This window comes from Astyanax mexicanus, chromosome 3 (genome assembly GCF_023375975.1).
Source record: "Astyanax mexicanus isolate ESR-SI-001 chromosome 3, AstMex3_surface, whole genome shotgun sequence".
NCBI lineage: Eukaryota > Metazoa > Chordata > Actinopteri > Characiformes > Acestrorhamphidae > Astyanax > Astyanax mexicanus.
Genome location: NC_064410.1, coordinates 37,289,471 through 37,304,361, shown reverse-complemented (window position 1 = coordinate 37,304,361; position 14,891 = coordinate 37,289,471). Strand labels below are relative to the sequence as shown.

The window sequence follows — 14,891 nt, the reverse complement described above, 5'->3', positions numbered from 1 at the left end:
ACCACCGAGGTCTTCACTTCAGTGAGTCACACACCAGTTTTCATATCTTCTCAGGAAATTAAATAATGAACTAGGGTCTCTACAGTGGTGCTCTACTTATGAGTGGGTGGTGCCCTCAGGAGTATTCAGAAACGTCTTCAGAACCTTTAGCCATCTAATGCGAACACAGATCTATTCTAGAATTGTAAAAAAGAAGCAGAGCAGACCACCATCATCCAGCAGACCACCCAGGTCTTCACTTCAGTGAGTCACACACCAGTTTCCGTACACTCTGAGGAAATAAGGTAATGAATTGTAACTGGGCTGGGAGCCTTCAGGGTATATCTTCAGTGTCTTCAGTTCGAAAGCACAATTCCTTTGAAGTCAAATTGGCTCCATACATTCTGCTTTTAGGCGTTTTTTTTAGTTTATGTTTCTATTTTTAAAATGTTCAGCTTTGAAAAAAGGTACAAATACCTTGAACCTTTAAGGGACACAATTGGACCTTAAGGACCATATTGTAGCGTTGAGGGTATGTTTACATTGGCTGTACCTGTGCAGCAGCGTGCTGTTTTTAGATGCTGTACTGTAGCCGTCGTCACACAGAAATGGGTATTGTATAAAGTGGTCCCTGTGGGAGGTTCTGTAAACAGCAGATGTGAATGGTTTTCCTAGATGGACTTAAAAGCTTAGGTTTTTGCAGTGGTTTCAGATATATATCTTTCTAAATAAAACAGAAATTGCTACAATGCGCCATAGATTGAGCTGGAAAAAAGGTCAATTCACAGTTTATTTACTGTATATTATTATATAATAATATACAGGCTCTTAGCTCCTAGTGAGCAAACCAGTAGCATCAGGAAATGCTTTATCAGAACAAAAAGGCAGAACATTGAGAGCAGAGAAGATTCAAAAGAACCCAAATGACTGCTAAGCATTAATACACTGTTCTCTAGCAGTACCCCACACTGTAAAAAGAAAAAAACGGTAGAATGTCTGGTAGCAAAAGTTGCAAAACTGTTACCTTAAAATTATAGAAAATTGCTCTACCTAATTTAACAGTGACTTCCTGTAAAATTAAAAATGACAGCCTTTCCTTGTATCTGCTCTCTGTCGTTTTACAGTCAACATATAGTAAATTACATGTAAAAAATAATTATAATAATAAAATACTGCATTTGAAGTCTGTTATCTGAAGGTTGACATCATTTAAATAGGTGTAATTATGTTACTTAGTGGAATTATTCAAGCAATGTGCAGCATGAAAAAATTTGTCAAATTACACGTCTTTTAAAGTAAAAGAATGTAATTTTACTATCATTTAAATCGTGTAATTTGTCAATAAGTGGCTTTATTCTATAAATGTACAGATAAATTACAAATGACAGCCTTCATTAGGTAAAGAAGAGTCACTTTATTGTCTTTTAAATCTCACAGCAGTGAAAAGTACTGAAAAGAGGGTAAAACCGACCATAAGCCGCAACCTAAAACCCAGCCAGGTGGATAAAACTGCCATGAAACCACTACTAATCATGATATTCCCTCTAAACTAAACATCTAATATAACATAACCACTACCTATAGACATCTACATGCTGGGTTGTGTTCCCGGTTCTCTCTCTTCTTGTAAATCCAAAAGTCTTTAGCTAAGTAGCAAAACTTAGTAAAAACTAAGTCTCGAAAATGTTTTAAAATCATATACAACTATCTGAATGAGCAGCTGACATAATTCCCAGCTCAAACATCCAGCTCCTGAGTTAAATGTAATACAGCATCGATGTAAAATTGTTTCTAGGAAGCATCCACATGCATTATCTACACTGCTGCACACATAGTGACACTGTGTTAAAGAAACATAATAAAATAATGATTCCTTACACTCAGTATATCAGTAATATTTATTAGCCATGTTGTTGCATTTAAATTTGCGCTGATCTGATGTTGTGAGATCTCCGCCTGGCTTTCTCTAAAGCCTCCCAGCAGAAAGATAATTGTTGGGGTAATTGTTAGAGCGAGCATAAAATGGTCTTGGCCCGGATCAGTCCTCCACTCAGCTCTGTGCTCCATGATTCCTTTACTCCATTATCAGCTTAATGTTCACCAGTATGCTACCAAGAGGTAACAAGTCTCCAGTGATTCTCTTTTTTTTATTTTTTTATTCTAGAGGCAGTACAGTGCAGTAGCTCACGACATTCAGCAAAACTGAGCCACTGGGCAAGAAGTCAAGGCTTGATCTCTGAAGCTGTGCTATTCCCCTTTCTCATAAAACACATGGCCTCTGCTCTAATGGAAAAATGCACGGATGTGTCTTCTTCATCACTCACTTGCCCCCGCATGGTGTGACGCAAGGTTTGACCCACTGTGTTAGAAGTGGTAGTTGTACAGAAGTGAAATCAATATAGCTACTGTGATGTGGCTATATTGTGGCTATATTGATGAGGCTATTTTTAGTAAAAGCTCGAGGTTGTGGTGGTACAAGGTTTTTCAGTCTTGGTTCCTCTGAGTTTCTTAAGTAAAACTGACATCAGCAGTGGAGAGCTTAAATTCTCCGCCCAAACCTGACCAGACCCAAGGCCCGACCTGGGTCAGGCTCAAGAAAATAATCTGTGACCTGTAAACAAACCTATTTTTAATGCATTTTTTTATTTTAGATAAAGCTGTGGCGTGACACAATATAGCAAATTAACAAATGTTTTAAGTGTTTTTTTTTTTTTCAAGTTGCACAGTGCACACTGTCCATATTACGCACATGACTTGCAGCAGTGTGCAGTGTATAGTAGGGGTGTGACGAGACACTATTATCATGAGACGAGACGAGACACAATAATTGGAACATAATTAATGTCTGAAAGGGTTAAACAGCATAAAATGTTTTTAAAAACTCAGTTTTAATGCTCTGCTCACACAAAAAATAGCAGGAGCTCGAGCTATTGCTTTTTGTCTTTGTCTGCAGTGATTGCTTATTTACCAGTAACACACTTGTGAAACAGATACTCACAATAAGACTATATATATTATATTATATTATATTAAAATGTTAATGTTGATATATTTGGCATGCACTAGGCTTCCTGTTTTAGCTGTATATTTGCCCATGAATGCATTTTAGTACAATGCAAATTAAAAAAGCTTAGCTTGGATATTTCTCTTGAGTCTCTGCCACAGATTATCTTCATACTGAACTGTATGCGTCTGCTATGTTCTTGCTGGAGTGTGATGTGATGTTTGCAGTTGTGATGGGCCGAGTACAAACCAATAGGGTTTCGCAGTGGTATATGGTTTTTTTTTTTTTTTTTCATCCAACCACAATCAAATTCACTCTATGAAGCCAGAATGAAAACAAGATAAAATGAAATAAAAATATCAATGCTATGTTTGAAATGTAAGGAGTAGAAAGTACAGTTAATTGTGTGAAAATGTGAGAAGTAGAAATGAAAAGTTGTCTGAAAAGTAATTACCTAAGATAGATACAATTCCTCGAGCCAAAGCAAAGAGATTCCCAAACTTTGCAAGAACCTGTGACAAGAAACAAGAAATATTAGTACCTTAAGTACGTGCAGAAGAGGTGTGTCGTTTAAAAATAGCAAGTGATTCTGCTGTTCCTACACTTAGGATAGAGGTGTTTGAACCGCAGAATCACTTGCTATTTTCAAATGTCTACTGAAGTCCCACCTCTTCCGCAAGTAGATGTACCTGATGCTCTTCTTCTATGTTTCCTGAGATGTCGTAAATCAAGCCGAGTTATACTTGAAACACAAAGGGCTTTTAGTACAGATTTTACAGGGTGCAGGACGAGCTGGCCCGTTTTTGGCTTTGTAGGCTAGCGTTTGTTCATATCTATCACATCTGAGGAGATACCATATTTTTCACACTAGAAGGCGCACTGAAAATACTTTAATTTTCTCAAAAATCCTTTTAATCCAGTTCATTTTATGTATGAATTTTACCACTCAGGTTTTAAGAAACAGTAAAGCCACTCCGCTGAAGTACAGTGTTATACAGGAGTTTCAGTTTAGTTCTCCAGCACCGGGACTGGAGTAGCATTAGCATTAGCTGCTAACTGCTATATCCCCGTCCAGAGGTGAGTATTATCGGCCTGTAATCTGCTTCTAAGCCCGACTAGCTCTGCTGGAGCAGCATTACCATTAGCGGCTAACCGCGCTAGCTCTTTCGCCATCTTGAGGCCTTGTACCACGTTACAACAAGCTACCTGAGATGAACCACTAGCTAATATTACCCTGGCTTACTGGAGCACTCAGGGTTCCTCGCTGTAATGCTGTCGGGTGGCATTGGTAGCACCGCTAGGAGTTAGCCATTAATGCTAATGCTTCAGCCTTAGGGAATCTAAGCTTACTGTAAATAAACAGAAGCGCTTTACTCAAATAAATATACAGTTTTCAGGAGAGAAATTTGTGTAGATTAACATCCAGCGCTCGTTTGACTTTAAAAGAAAGTCTTTTTTATTACAGTTTTGTTTTTTTAGCTTATCCAGGGCACCTTGTGTATGAAAGTAGACTTACATAATTACAGAGCATGTCTTATAGAAATGAGCGAAAAACCAAACCTGAATTGAGTTGAATCTGAAACTGGATTCAGCCTCACTGTATGCCCCATTGCAGCCAATGTAAGTACGTTTTTGCTCCATGTCTATATTTAAAAAGCCCATATTTTACTAAATAACCATTTAAAAACACCCGAGAAATAGATTATAAATCTATAAATTAAAGCGTTCATGTAGTGCTCTGACTAAACTCAGAAACGAGTGTAGGCGTTTACAGGGCCCTGTAAACGTCTGAGTCTGAGTGAACGCCTTTAGAAATGATCCTGAGTGGGATTGGGATCAGTCGGTGGTCTTAGGCAGCTGAAGCAGTTCAGCACCTGGGACTCCTCAGCTGTGTTTGGCTCAGCGCCAGCGTCTTCAGACCCACCACTCATGTGATCGTTTTATTGGCAGCGGCGGAGTGTAAACAAAAACAGCTCCCAGCAAAAGAAATTAAATCCGCTTCTGTTTCTAATATCCTCCTCCTGCTCCCTCTCCTTATCTCTCTTTTAGACACATCTATCTATTCCCTCCCTCCGCCTTTCCTCTTCTTATCCACCCCCCTCTCTCTCTCTTTCCTCTTAAACTTTCTCTTTCTCACTTTCTCTCTTTTCTTTGCTCAATTACTTTGGCTCAGTCCCCATATCATTCTGTACCTCTGCTTCACTATGTTCTCACTTATCTGCGCTCACAGACGCTCCATCAGACTGGCAAGTTTCCCGGTGGGCCTGTCTTGGGAGAGCTGGTCATTTTTTTCCCATCTTCAGCTATACAGTACCAGTCAAAAGTTTGAGAACACCTACTCATTCGAAGTTTTTATTTATTGTTTTTTTTTATACATCTTAAATTAATAGTAGAGTCATCCAGACTATGAAGAAACACAAAGAATCATGTAGTAAAATTAAAAATGTTAAACAAACCAAAATACCGTATTTAAAAAAATTTTAAATCCTTACATTTTCCCAAAATTTGTCAGTATGCCTGTCATGAAAGAGCAGGTCTCAGACACGCGCAGATGTAAATCAAAATATACTTTATTAAATAAAAGGGATGGTCAGGCAAAACAAGGTCAATACCGGTAAACAGCAGCAACAAGGAGAAAACATACCAGAGTAGATAAACAGTCCAGAGTCCAGTCAAAAACGCAATGGCAATATCAGAGGGCTGGCAAAAATCATGGTTGGTAATAAAAAGCAAGTAAAAAAAAAAAGGGAATAACACAGGCAAGGGAAAAATGCGCTGTACGAGGATAAACCGTTAAAACTAAGAGCAAATGAGCCCTTTATATAGGGCTAGTATTCAGGTGACCTGTTTCCTGGAAGTGTCATGTGGTGTGTCATGTGATCGAGATTGGGTGTGATGTCAGTGTGTGGGGCATTCTGGGCAATGTAGTCCGGTGGCTGCAGATCACAGGCAGAGATGAGTGTGGGAGAGAAAAGAGCATTTTCAGCACCAGGTGTGAAAGCGCCTTATAATCATGTGCACCTTATGTATGAATTTTACCAGTCAGGTTGTAAGAAGCAGTAAAGACACTGCATTATAGTTTATTTCTATAGTTTAGTTTAGCACCGAGACTCCAGACTGGAGCAGTATTAACATTTCCCACTAAGCGCTAGCTCTTTGCACATTCAGAGGTGAGTATTATAGCTTGCTGCCAACCCCAGCTAGCACTGTTGGAGGAGCATTAGCCAGACAAACCAAGTCTCCCTGAAGCTGCGGGAGTCTCCCGCATTTCGGTAGTGGCTCCCTGATGCCCGCGAGTCACATATAATCTCCCGGAATTCAGAACGAGTGCCCCACAAACGCGCTCACAGGCGACAGACTTTTTTTCTCTAATCGCGTCTGGGAAGGAGAGAGAGAAAACAGAGAGGTTTCTGATTGGTCTGTTCTCTGCAAAGAGTCTGTGAGACAGCCAATCAGTTTTTAGTGTGGGCGGGCAGTGTTTTCCCCCCTCCCGGACAGGATTTGTTAAGAGAGTGAGAGAAAACAGATCATGGCAGAGGCAATATTAATAATTATTTTAATATTATATGAAATGTTTTTGATGTTGTGCAATTTCTTGTGATATTGTTACTGTCAATTTTTGTCAAATAACAAAAAAGCATAGGCAGGAAAGCAGAGGCAGGGTCTTCCAAAAAGAAAAAGATAAAACTCATTTCATTTCACCTCTGAATACTCTAAATTTAATAAAAAAAAAAAACGTAAAATGAATTAATATAAAATTAAAGTTTCGTAATCCTTTGGTGTGTAGGTTGATTTTTTTTTTTTTTTTTTTTTTTGCCGGGTTGGGGGGGGCTAGGGGGGTGCACCTCCCTGAAATCAACTTTTGCAACTTGGGATGTCTGATTAGCATTAGCTGCTAACCGTGCTAATCGCTACTTATTTCTTTCGCCGTTCAGAGGCAAGTATATCGGACTGTAGCCTGCTCCTAACCTAGCTAGCACTAACTACACCTAAACTAGCACTTCTGAAGCAGCAATAGCATAAGCTGCTAACCGCGCTATGCACAAGCTAGGGTAACACTTTATAATACTGTTCCATAGTTAATAGCTAACTAAGCAGTAACTAATAAATAGTGCTGCATTAACACCTAAATATTTTCTATTAACTACCAGGGAGTGCTGAATAATTACTCAGTAGATAGTACTGAACTAATGATTATAGTAGTTCACTATTAACTTCACAATAATTACTGAGACTTACATATCTCCCAGAGAACTACTTACTAATGATGTCTCCTTTATAATAACTACTTATTAATTACTGCTCAAATCAACATTAACTACTGAAAACCCTTACATGCCACCTGGGGAACTATAGATCTAAATCAGTCTACACGAACAATTATTCTATCAGTGGTGATATTAAAGGCATATTTGAGTGACACCATTTGTAGTAGTAGTAACCTTAATTACCTTATTATCATCATTATCTTCCAAATATTAGCAACATATAGTAAAATACTGCAGGGTGTCGTAATCTGCTTAAACCCCATTTTTAAAAGAAAAAAATAAAGAAAAAAATAACGTAATATTATTACATAGTAGAGATTGTTTATGTTCTCCAGAAGACTCTAAGACTGACTGTACTCAATTTTGTTTTAATGGTCACTGCTTTAATTTTCAGCACCAACCTTATAAACGTTCATCTTTAGCCTTGCAGTCTCACAGACTTTTAGTGCCCATTATTAGGGTAATTACGGTAATTCCACAGCGCCGGACCGCTAGCCTCTATCAGTGTGTTTATCTGCTGCTGCAGGTTATTCTATCAGTGGTGATATTAAAGTCAGTGACACCACTTATCATATATTAACCTTACTTACCTTAGTATGCTCAATATCTTCTTAATGTTAGACACACTGAAATGTGCAGCAGTCTGCTTAACCCCCATTTTTGTAATATTCTGTCAGTGTGTTACAGGTGTTTATTCTAAACCTGTGCTCTTCTTCAGTCCTCCTGGGGATGTGCTCAGTAGAAGTGATGGCTCACATACAGCTTTACTGTAGGTTGTGTCCTACATCCTTATTCTGGGGGAAATCATGTTTAAATGAATAAATATTTGTGTTAGATAACGAACTAGGCATCCCTGTGTTCTTCATAGATAATTAATAAGGGGTCCCTGTCTTCTTTTTTCGGGAGTTAACAGCAGCACATGGTAACCCATTACTAATGACTGAGGAGTTACTGTGTTCTTCTTTAGGAGTTACTGCAGATCATGTCACAGTATTATAAAGGGAAATATACATTAATAATAATAATAAAAATAATAATAATAATAATAATAATAACACACATTTAACCTAGTTAACTAACACACACATTTAAACTAGCTAACTTAGCTTGCTAACTAACACACATTTAACCTAGCCAGCTAACACACACGCATTTAACTTGCTAACACTTATATAACCTAGCTAACTAACCCACACATAAAAGTTAACTTAGCTAGCAAACGAACACACATAACCTAGCTAACTAACACACATTTAAACTAGCTAACTAACCCACACATAACCTAGCTAACTTAGCCAGTTAACTAACACACACATAACCTAGCTAATTTAGCTGGCTAACGCTAACTACACACACAACTTATCTAGCTAACACACATCCTAAAGCTGGTTAACAACCCACAAAGAGTCATCCTCTGATCCGGGGGTAAAATAAGCTGGAAAAGATCTCAATATCTTGATTACTAGTTTATTTTCAATCAAATACAGAAATATGAAAGCAGCAGAGTTTCTCTTAATCCTCCAGCAGCAGCAGCAGCAGCACAGCAGAGAATTTACACGAAGGACCAGGAGAGCTGCGTCCGCTGTGAAATTACTGTAATTACCCTGATAGTGCGCAGTGAAATAAATCTCTGTGAGACTGCAAACGCTGAAGATACACTTTTATAAGGCTGATACCTAGTATTAATGTTATGTTGCTAATATTTGGAAGGAACTGAGGATAATAAGGTAATTAAGGTTACCACTACTACAAATGGTGTCACTTGCTTAATTCAAATATGCCTTCAATTAATATGCATTTAACACAAATATGCCTGATTTAGATCTATAGTTCCCCAGGTGGCATGTAAGGGTTTTCAGTAGTTAATGTTGATTTGAGCAGTAATTAATGAATAGTTATTATAAAGGAGACATCATTAGTAAGTAGTTCTCTGGGAGATATGTAAGTCTCAGTAATTATTGTGAAGTTAATAGTGAACTACTATAATCATTAGTTCAGTACTATCTACTGAGTAATTATTCAGCACTCCCTGGTAGTTAATAGAAAATATTTAGGTGTTAATGCAGCACTATTTATTAGTTACTGCTTAATTCCTGCTTAGTTACCTATTAACTATGGAACAGTATTATAAAGTGTTACCCAAGCTAGCTCTATTGCCATTCAGAGGTGAGTATATCGAACTGTAGCCTTCCCGTTTACCATGTTAAAACAAGCTATGTGGGACGATCCACTAGCTAATATCGCTCTGGCTTACTGAAACACCCAGAGTTCCTCAGTGTAGTGCTGTCTGTCTAGACTTAGTTGTAATCTGGAAATCTAAGCTTACTCTAGATCACCAGAAGCTCTAGACTTGTTTGACTTTAATAATGACTCTATTAATGCACTTCAGTGCGCCTAATAGTGCAGAAAAAAAAACGATGCTCTTATCTGGAGTTCTGTTAAATTGCTGTTTTTGAGGGTATTGATGATGAATGTATCCTCTTTAAAAGAGTTAACTTTTGGTCTTCCTTTTCTAGGGTGATCCTAATGAGAGCCAGTTTCATCATTAAAACTTTGATGTTCTTTGTGACTTCAGTTGAGAATACTTTCAAAGTTCTTGACATTTTTCAGATTGACTGACCTTCATTTGTAAAGTTATTTTTCTTTACTTAATTTAGTAGTTCTTGCCTAAAATAAGGATTTGAACATTACAGAAATAGAGCTATTCACTTTATGCCAACTCTCCTTTATTACAACTTCACAACTGATGCTTTCAAACACATTAAGAGGTGAACAAAATCAAGTAATTAATTAACTCTTGACGAGTTCAGCACAGCTGTTTTGTTAAAATAATTTAATTTGTTTTTCTTCATAGTTTAAATGACTTTATAGTTTGAGTATTAATGTACAGTGCAGAACATTAGAGTGTGTCCAAACTTTTGACTGGTACTGTATGTAGTAATAAATGATGTTGGGCTAACATTTTCTCTCACAAGAGAATTGCATTAGAATTGCAATATTTCATAGATTATTGCAATTTGATCATTTAAATTACAGTAATATCAGATGTCTATATGCTTAAACTTGTTACACAAGATATATGTTTCTATTGGGTGTCTTACATTTCTCACAGGACAGAATATACTCATAATATATCATCATAGCCAGTGCAGTCTGTAAAAACAGGTAGTTGTTGCCAACACAGCTGTCTGATTGTCTGGCACTTGGTAAAAGCATCTAGCACTTGTTGCCAGAACATGTACAGAATTTAGAGAAGGCGTACACAAAAAAAAGAAAGCTCTTTGCTGGCTGACGCTGCAGAATGTGTTAAGATAATGGCTTTATTTAGCAGTTTGCTTGAGACAAGCAGGACAGTGGTGAAATATTGTGGAACAGTAGTGCTTCACAGGCTAAACTAAATGAGCTTACTAAAGAAAAACTGTTGCTGATAATCATGAGATTTCAGTGCTGGAGTTGGGAATAGTGTCGTACTTGAGATTCAACTAGTTACATAATTCATAATTGTACCACCGTTACTTCCGACCCTGCAATGTGATTGGCTGAGAGACATTTTGCGATTTATGAGTGACATTACTAGCCGGTAATGCACTGTAACTGAAGCTCTCCATGTATTACTCTGCCACATACAGGTAACCTAGCAACAATGCAGCGCTTACAAACCAAATACAAACCAAATGCGATGTGATTATACACAACTGGGAGCCGCTGGATCACATAGGCAAAGTGCAGAAACACCATGTCTCCAATAAGCGGTGCAGTCAAAGACACGGTCCCACAAAATAAATTCAGCCCAGTGATTCAAAAATACGCATTATTACACACATTATCAACCACCAATATCAGGTTAAGATTTGTTATTATTACATTTTCCAGTTAATATAGTGTGTTTTAAGCTGAATGTAAAATAGGGGACCCTTGCAATTCTGCAGGTCTCGCCGCTGAGGGATGCTGAAGTAAACAAAACTTTAATTCTTAAAAAAAAACAAGCACAGGACTTAAATCTTCACATATTTCTCTCCCAAAAACTGTTTATTTTGGTGAATAAAGCTCTTATGTTTATTTACAGTAAGCTTAGATTTCCACAATTTTGACTGAAATTCCCGAAAATAGAGGCTACCATGCTAACCTAGCAACTATGCAGCGCTTACAGCACAGCTACAAACAGAGCAGCAATGAACTATTTTAACTCGCAGAGTTTTTATAACAAAACAAATCGTATTTTCTCATACTCTTTACCTCAAAATCTTTCAATAAACAGCGATAATGGAACTGTGGTATGATTGCAATAATACACTTGAGGTTCGCGCTATAAAGTGTAATATTGGCACCGCTTGTTCCAGGTTCACATTGTTAATGATACCAGTTGCACATCAAAACACCATTAAAACCTTTAGACGTTTTTACTTCCCTCACAGTAACTCTATTTCTTTTTCTCCTTCTCTCTAAACTGCTCTCACTGTCTTTCTCCTTTATTTTCCTTCAATACCCGTCTTTCTATTTCTCCCATTTCTCTCGTTTACTGTCTCTCTGTATCTTTTTTACCCCTCTCTCACTTTGCCCCCGTCTCTCCTTCGTTCCCAGTCTGGATCGTGTTCTCAGAGAATTGTGGGTTTTGTTTACTCGTGTTCTGTTTATTTTGGGCTGTAGAGGCTCGGAGGCCCAGCGCTCTAAATGATTTTGGGTCAATATTTTGGAGAAGGAGTGGGTGATGTGAGAAATCTGGAAATTTGTAGAATCTGTAGGGTTTGTGTCTGAAGGGCAGGAGACAGATATGTGAAACATAAAAAAAGAAAAAGAAAGCATAGCATCTTTTAAAATTGAAGCTACTATGCCACAGTAGAATGTGTAGCTTCATCTATCCCTATATGTCTCTATAACAAAACATCCCTTTGATCATCTCGTCTTTTGCCTCTAAACTTTCTTTACTTGTCCTGTGTCAAATTCTGCAGTTAAACTTTGAAATGAGTAGATACCGACAGACTACCTGTATAACATAAAGTAGCTGAATTGTAGTTGAGCTGTTGGCCAACTAGCTAGTTAATCATATTGTTATTAATCATGTGATGTTCTGTTGATCCCATTTTGTACAAAGATCTTTGTAGTTTTCTCAGTAAGTCTGATGTTTGCAAAAAGTGGACAATTTGATGTAACTAGTTATAACCAATCCAACTAACACTAGTGTTGCTGCAAATGCTGAACTTTTGCTCAGACAGCACTTTTAGGTCAGTTTATTCCAAATATCATTTAAAACATACAGCTTTGGAAAAAAGAGACCACTTAAAAATTATACGTTTCTTTGATTTTACAAAAATTAAAAACAAAATAATCAAGAGAAAGATAAATGCCCACACAAGCCATCAAACCAAAATGAACTGCTTGAATTTTTGCACCAGGAGTGGCATAAAGTTATCCAAAAGCAGTGTGTAAGACTGGTGGTGGAGAACATTTTAACATTTCTCCCAATGTCCAAATAAAATATTGTCATTTAGAGCATTTATTTACAGAAAATGAGAAATATCTGAAATGATAAAAAAGATGCAGCTCCTTCAGACATCAAATAATGCAAGGAAAACAAGTTCATATTCATAAAGTTTTAAGAGTTCAGTAACCCTGGTTTTTAATTACAGTTTCCCTGCACCTTGGCATGTTCTCCTCCACCAGTCTTACACACTGCTTTTGGATAAATTTATGCCAGTTATGGTGCACAATTCAAGCAGTTTAGCTTGGTTTGATGGCTTGTGATCATCCATATTTCTCTTGATTATATTATATATCCAGAGGTTTTCAATTTGGTAAAATCTCAGAAACTCATAATTTTTAAGTGGTCTCTTATTTATTTATTTATTTTCAGAGCTGTATATCTTCACTTATTTACCACAGTGCCTCAATCACACACAATACTCCACTGTACCTGCAGACTGCAGTATCTAGGATAGCTCCTAGTGTAATGAAATTGACCGTGGTGAAGAAGACTGTTCAGTACTGTGAAAACAGTGGAAAAAAAACTGCAGTCTTCAGCTATTCACACTAGACATTTACTCCCAGTGCTGTAAAAGGTTAATTAGCCTTTAGCTCCCATGTTGTGCTGCCAGCTGTTGTAGTATCTAGGCAGACAAATGCAAGGTCAGCAATCATGTGTTTAAAATGATAATATATTTTCTTTCTCTCTGGGTGTGGAAGCTACAGTGTGCTGAGACTAGTTTTCTAGATTGTGGTTGTCAGCCTCACTATAGGGATGGCTCAAAATTCATAATGCATAATACATTCTGGCTGTTACACCCCCCGAGCTGTAATTAGCCCACCTTATGTCACTTTCTCTGGACTCCCTCCTGCCTCCGTGAACACTAATGACTACAGTTCCTGTAATCCACCTCCCTCAGAGGCTTCTGTCATGTGCCTGCCTTCAGCCAATCATTGACAGTTCCTGTGGTCTCAGATATACGAGCTATTATATACACTAACACCTGTTAGTGTATATATAGTTATTATATACAAAATTATGAGTTTCCGGAATATAATCAAGAGGAAGATGAATGATCACGAGCCATCAAACCAAGCTGAACGGCTTGAATTTTTGTGGCATAAAGTTATCCAAAAGCAGTGTGTAAGACTGGTGAAGAAGAACATGCCAAAATGCATAAAAACTGTGATTAAAAACCAGGGTTATTCCACCAGATATTGATTCCCAAACTCTTAAAACTTCATATAATCTGTATTGTTATTTCAGTCATTTCTCATTTTCAAGTAAATGCTCTAAATGACAATATTTTGGGGGGGAATTTGAAGGAAATGTAGTTAATTAATTAATAATCTGTAATTTATAGAATAAAACAACAATGTACATTTTACTCAAACATCTACCTACAGACAACCATTATTGTCTAAACCGCTGGTACCACTAGTGAGTACACCCTTAAGTGAAAATGGCTAAATTGTGCCAGTTAGCCATATTTCCTTTTCAATATTATGTAACTAACTAGTGTTGCAAAGTGTCAGGTGTGAATATGGAGCAGGTGTGATAAATTTAGTGTTATCGCTCTCACACCCTCTTATATTGGTCACTGGAAGTTCAACATGGTACCTCATGGCAAAGAACTCTCTGAGGATGTGAAACTTCAAAATTGTTGCTCTACATAAAGATGGTTGGGGCTACAAGAAACTTGCCGACACTAGCGCTTGTTTATTTCTTATTTTTTATTTTATTCTCTTTGTTACTCCCATTTGCTCCCCTTCTTTTTGGTTCATGGCCAAGACCTAGAGTTTCATTTCATTCTCTCAACAGTCACCAAACTGTGTGTACCTCTTCAGATCAGGTCCGCAAGTTCTAATCCACAGCTATTCTGACCCACACTCCTCTGTTCTTCTTTTTTCATCCCTTGTTTTTCCCATTTACTCACATTCTTTTTTTACACATGCCCAAGTCATAGAGGTTGTATGCCTTACACTAACCAAACTGCTTGTACTTCATTACCACAAGTTAAAGAGCTTATAATGACCCACACGTCTTAATTTTGCATTCTTTTATCCCTCATTACTTTCATTCAGCTGCATAAACATTCTGTGTTTCCTTCAGGAAGTACACTTTTCTAGTTCATATGTTAAAACCTTAAAACGAATTTCTGGCTGAATCCAAGCCTTAA

At 37.5% G+C, this 14,891-nt stretch overlaps 1 protein-coding gene across 3 annotated transcripts in view; it reads left to right on the top strand.

Annotated features, from left to right (window-relative positions):
- gabbr1b (gamma-aminobutyric acid (GABA) B receptor, 1b) overlaps window positions 1-14,891 on the top strand; it is a 282,328-nt gene that overhangs the window by 189,979 nt on the left and 77,458 nt on the right. The window lies entirely within an intron of this gene.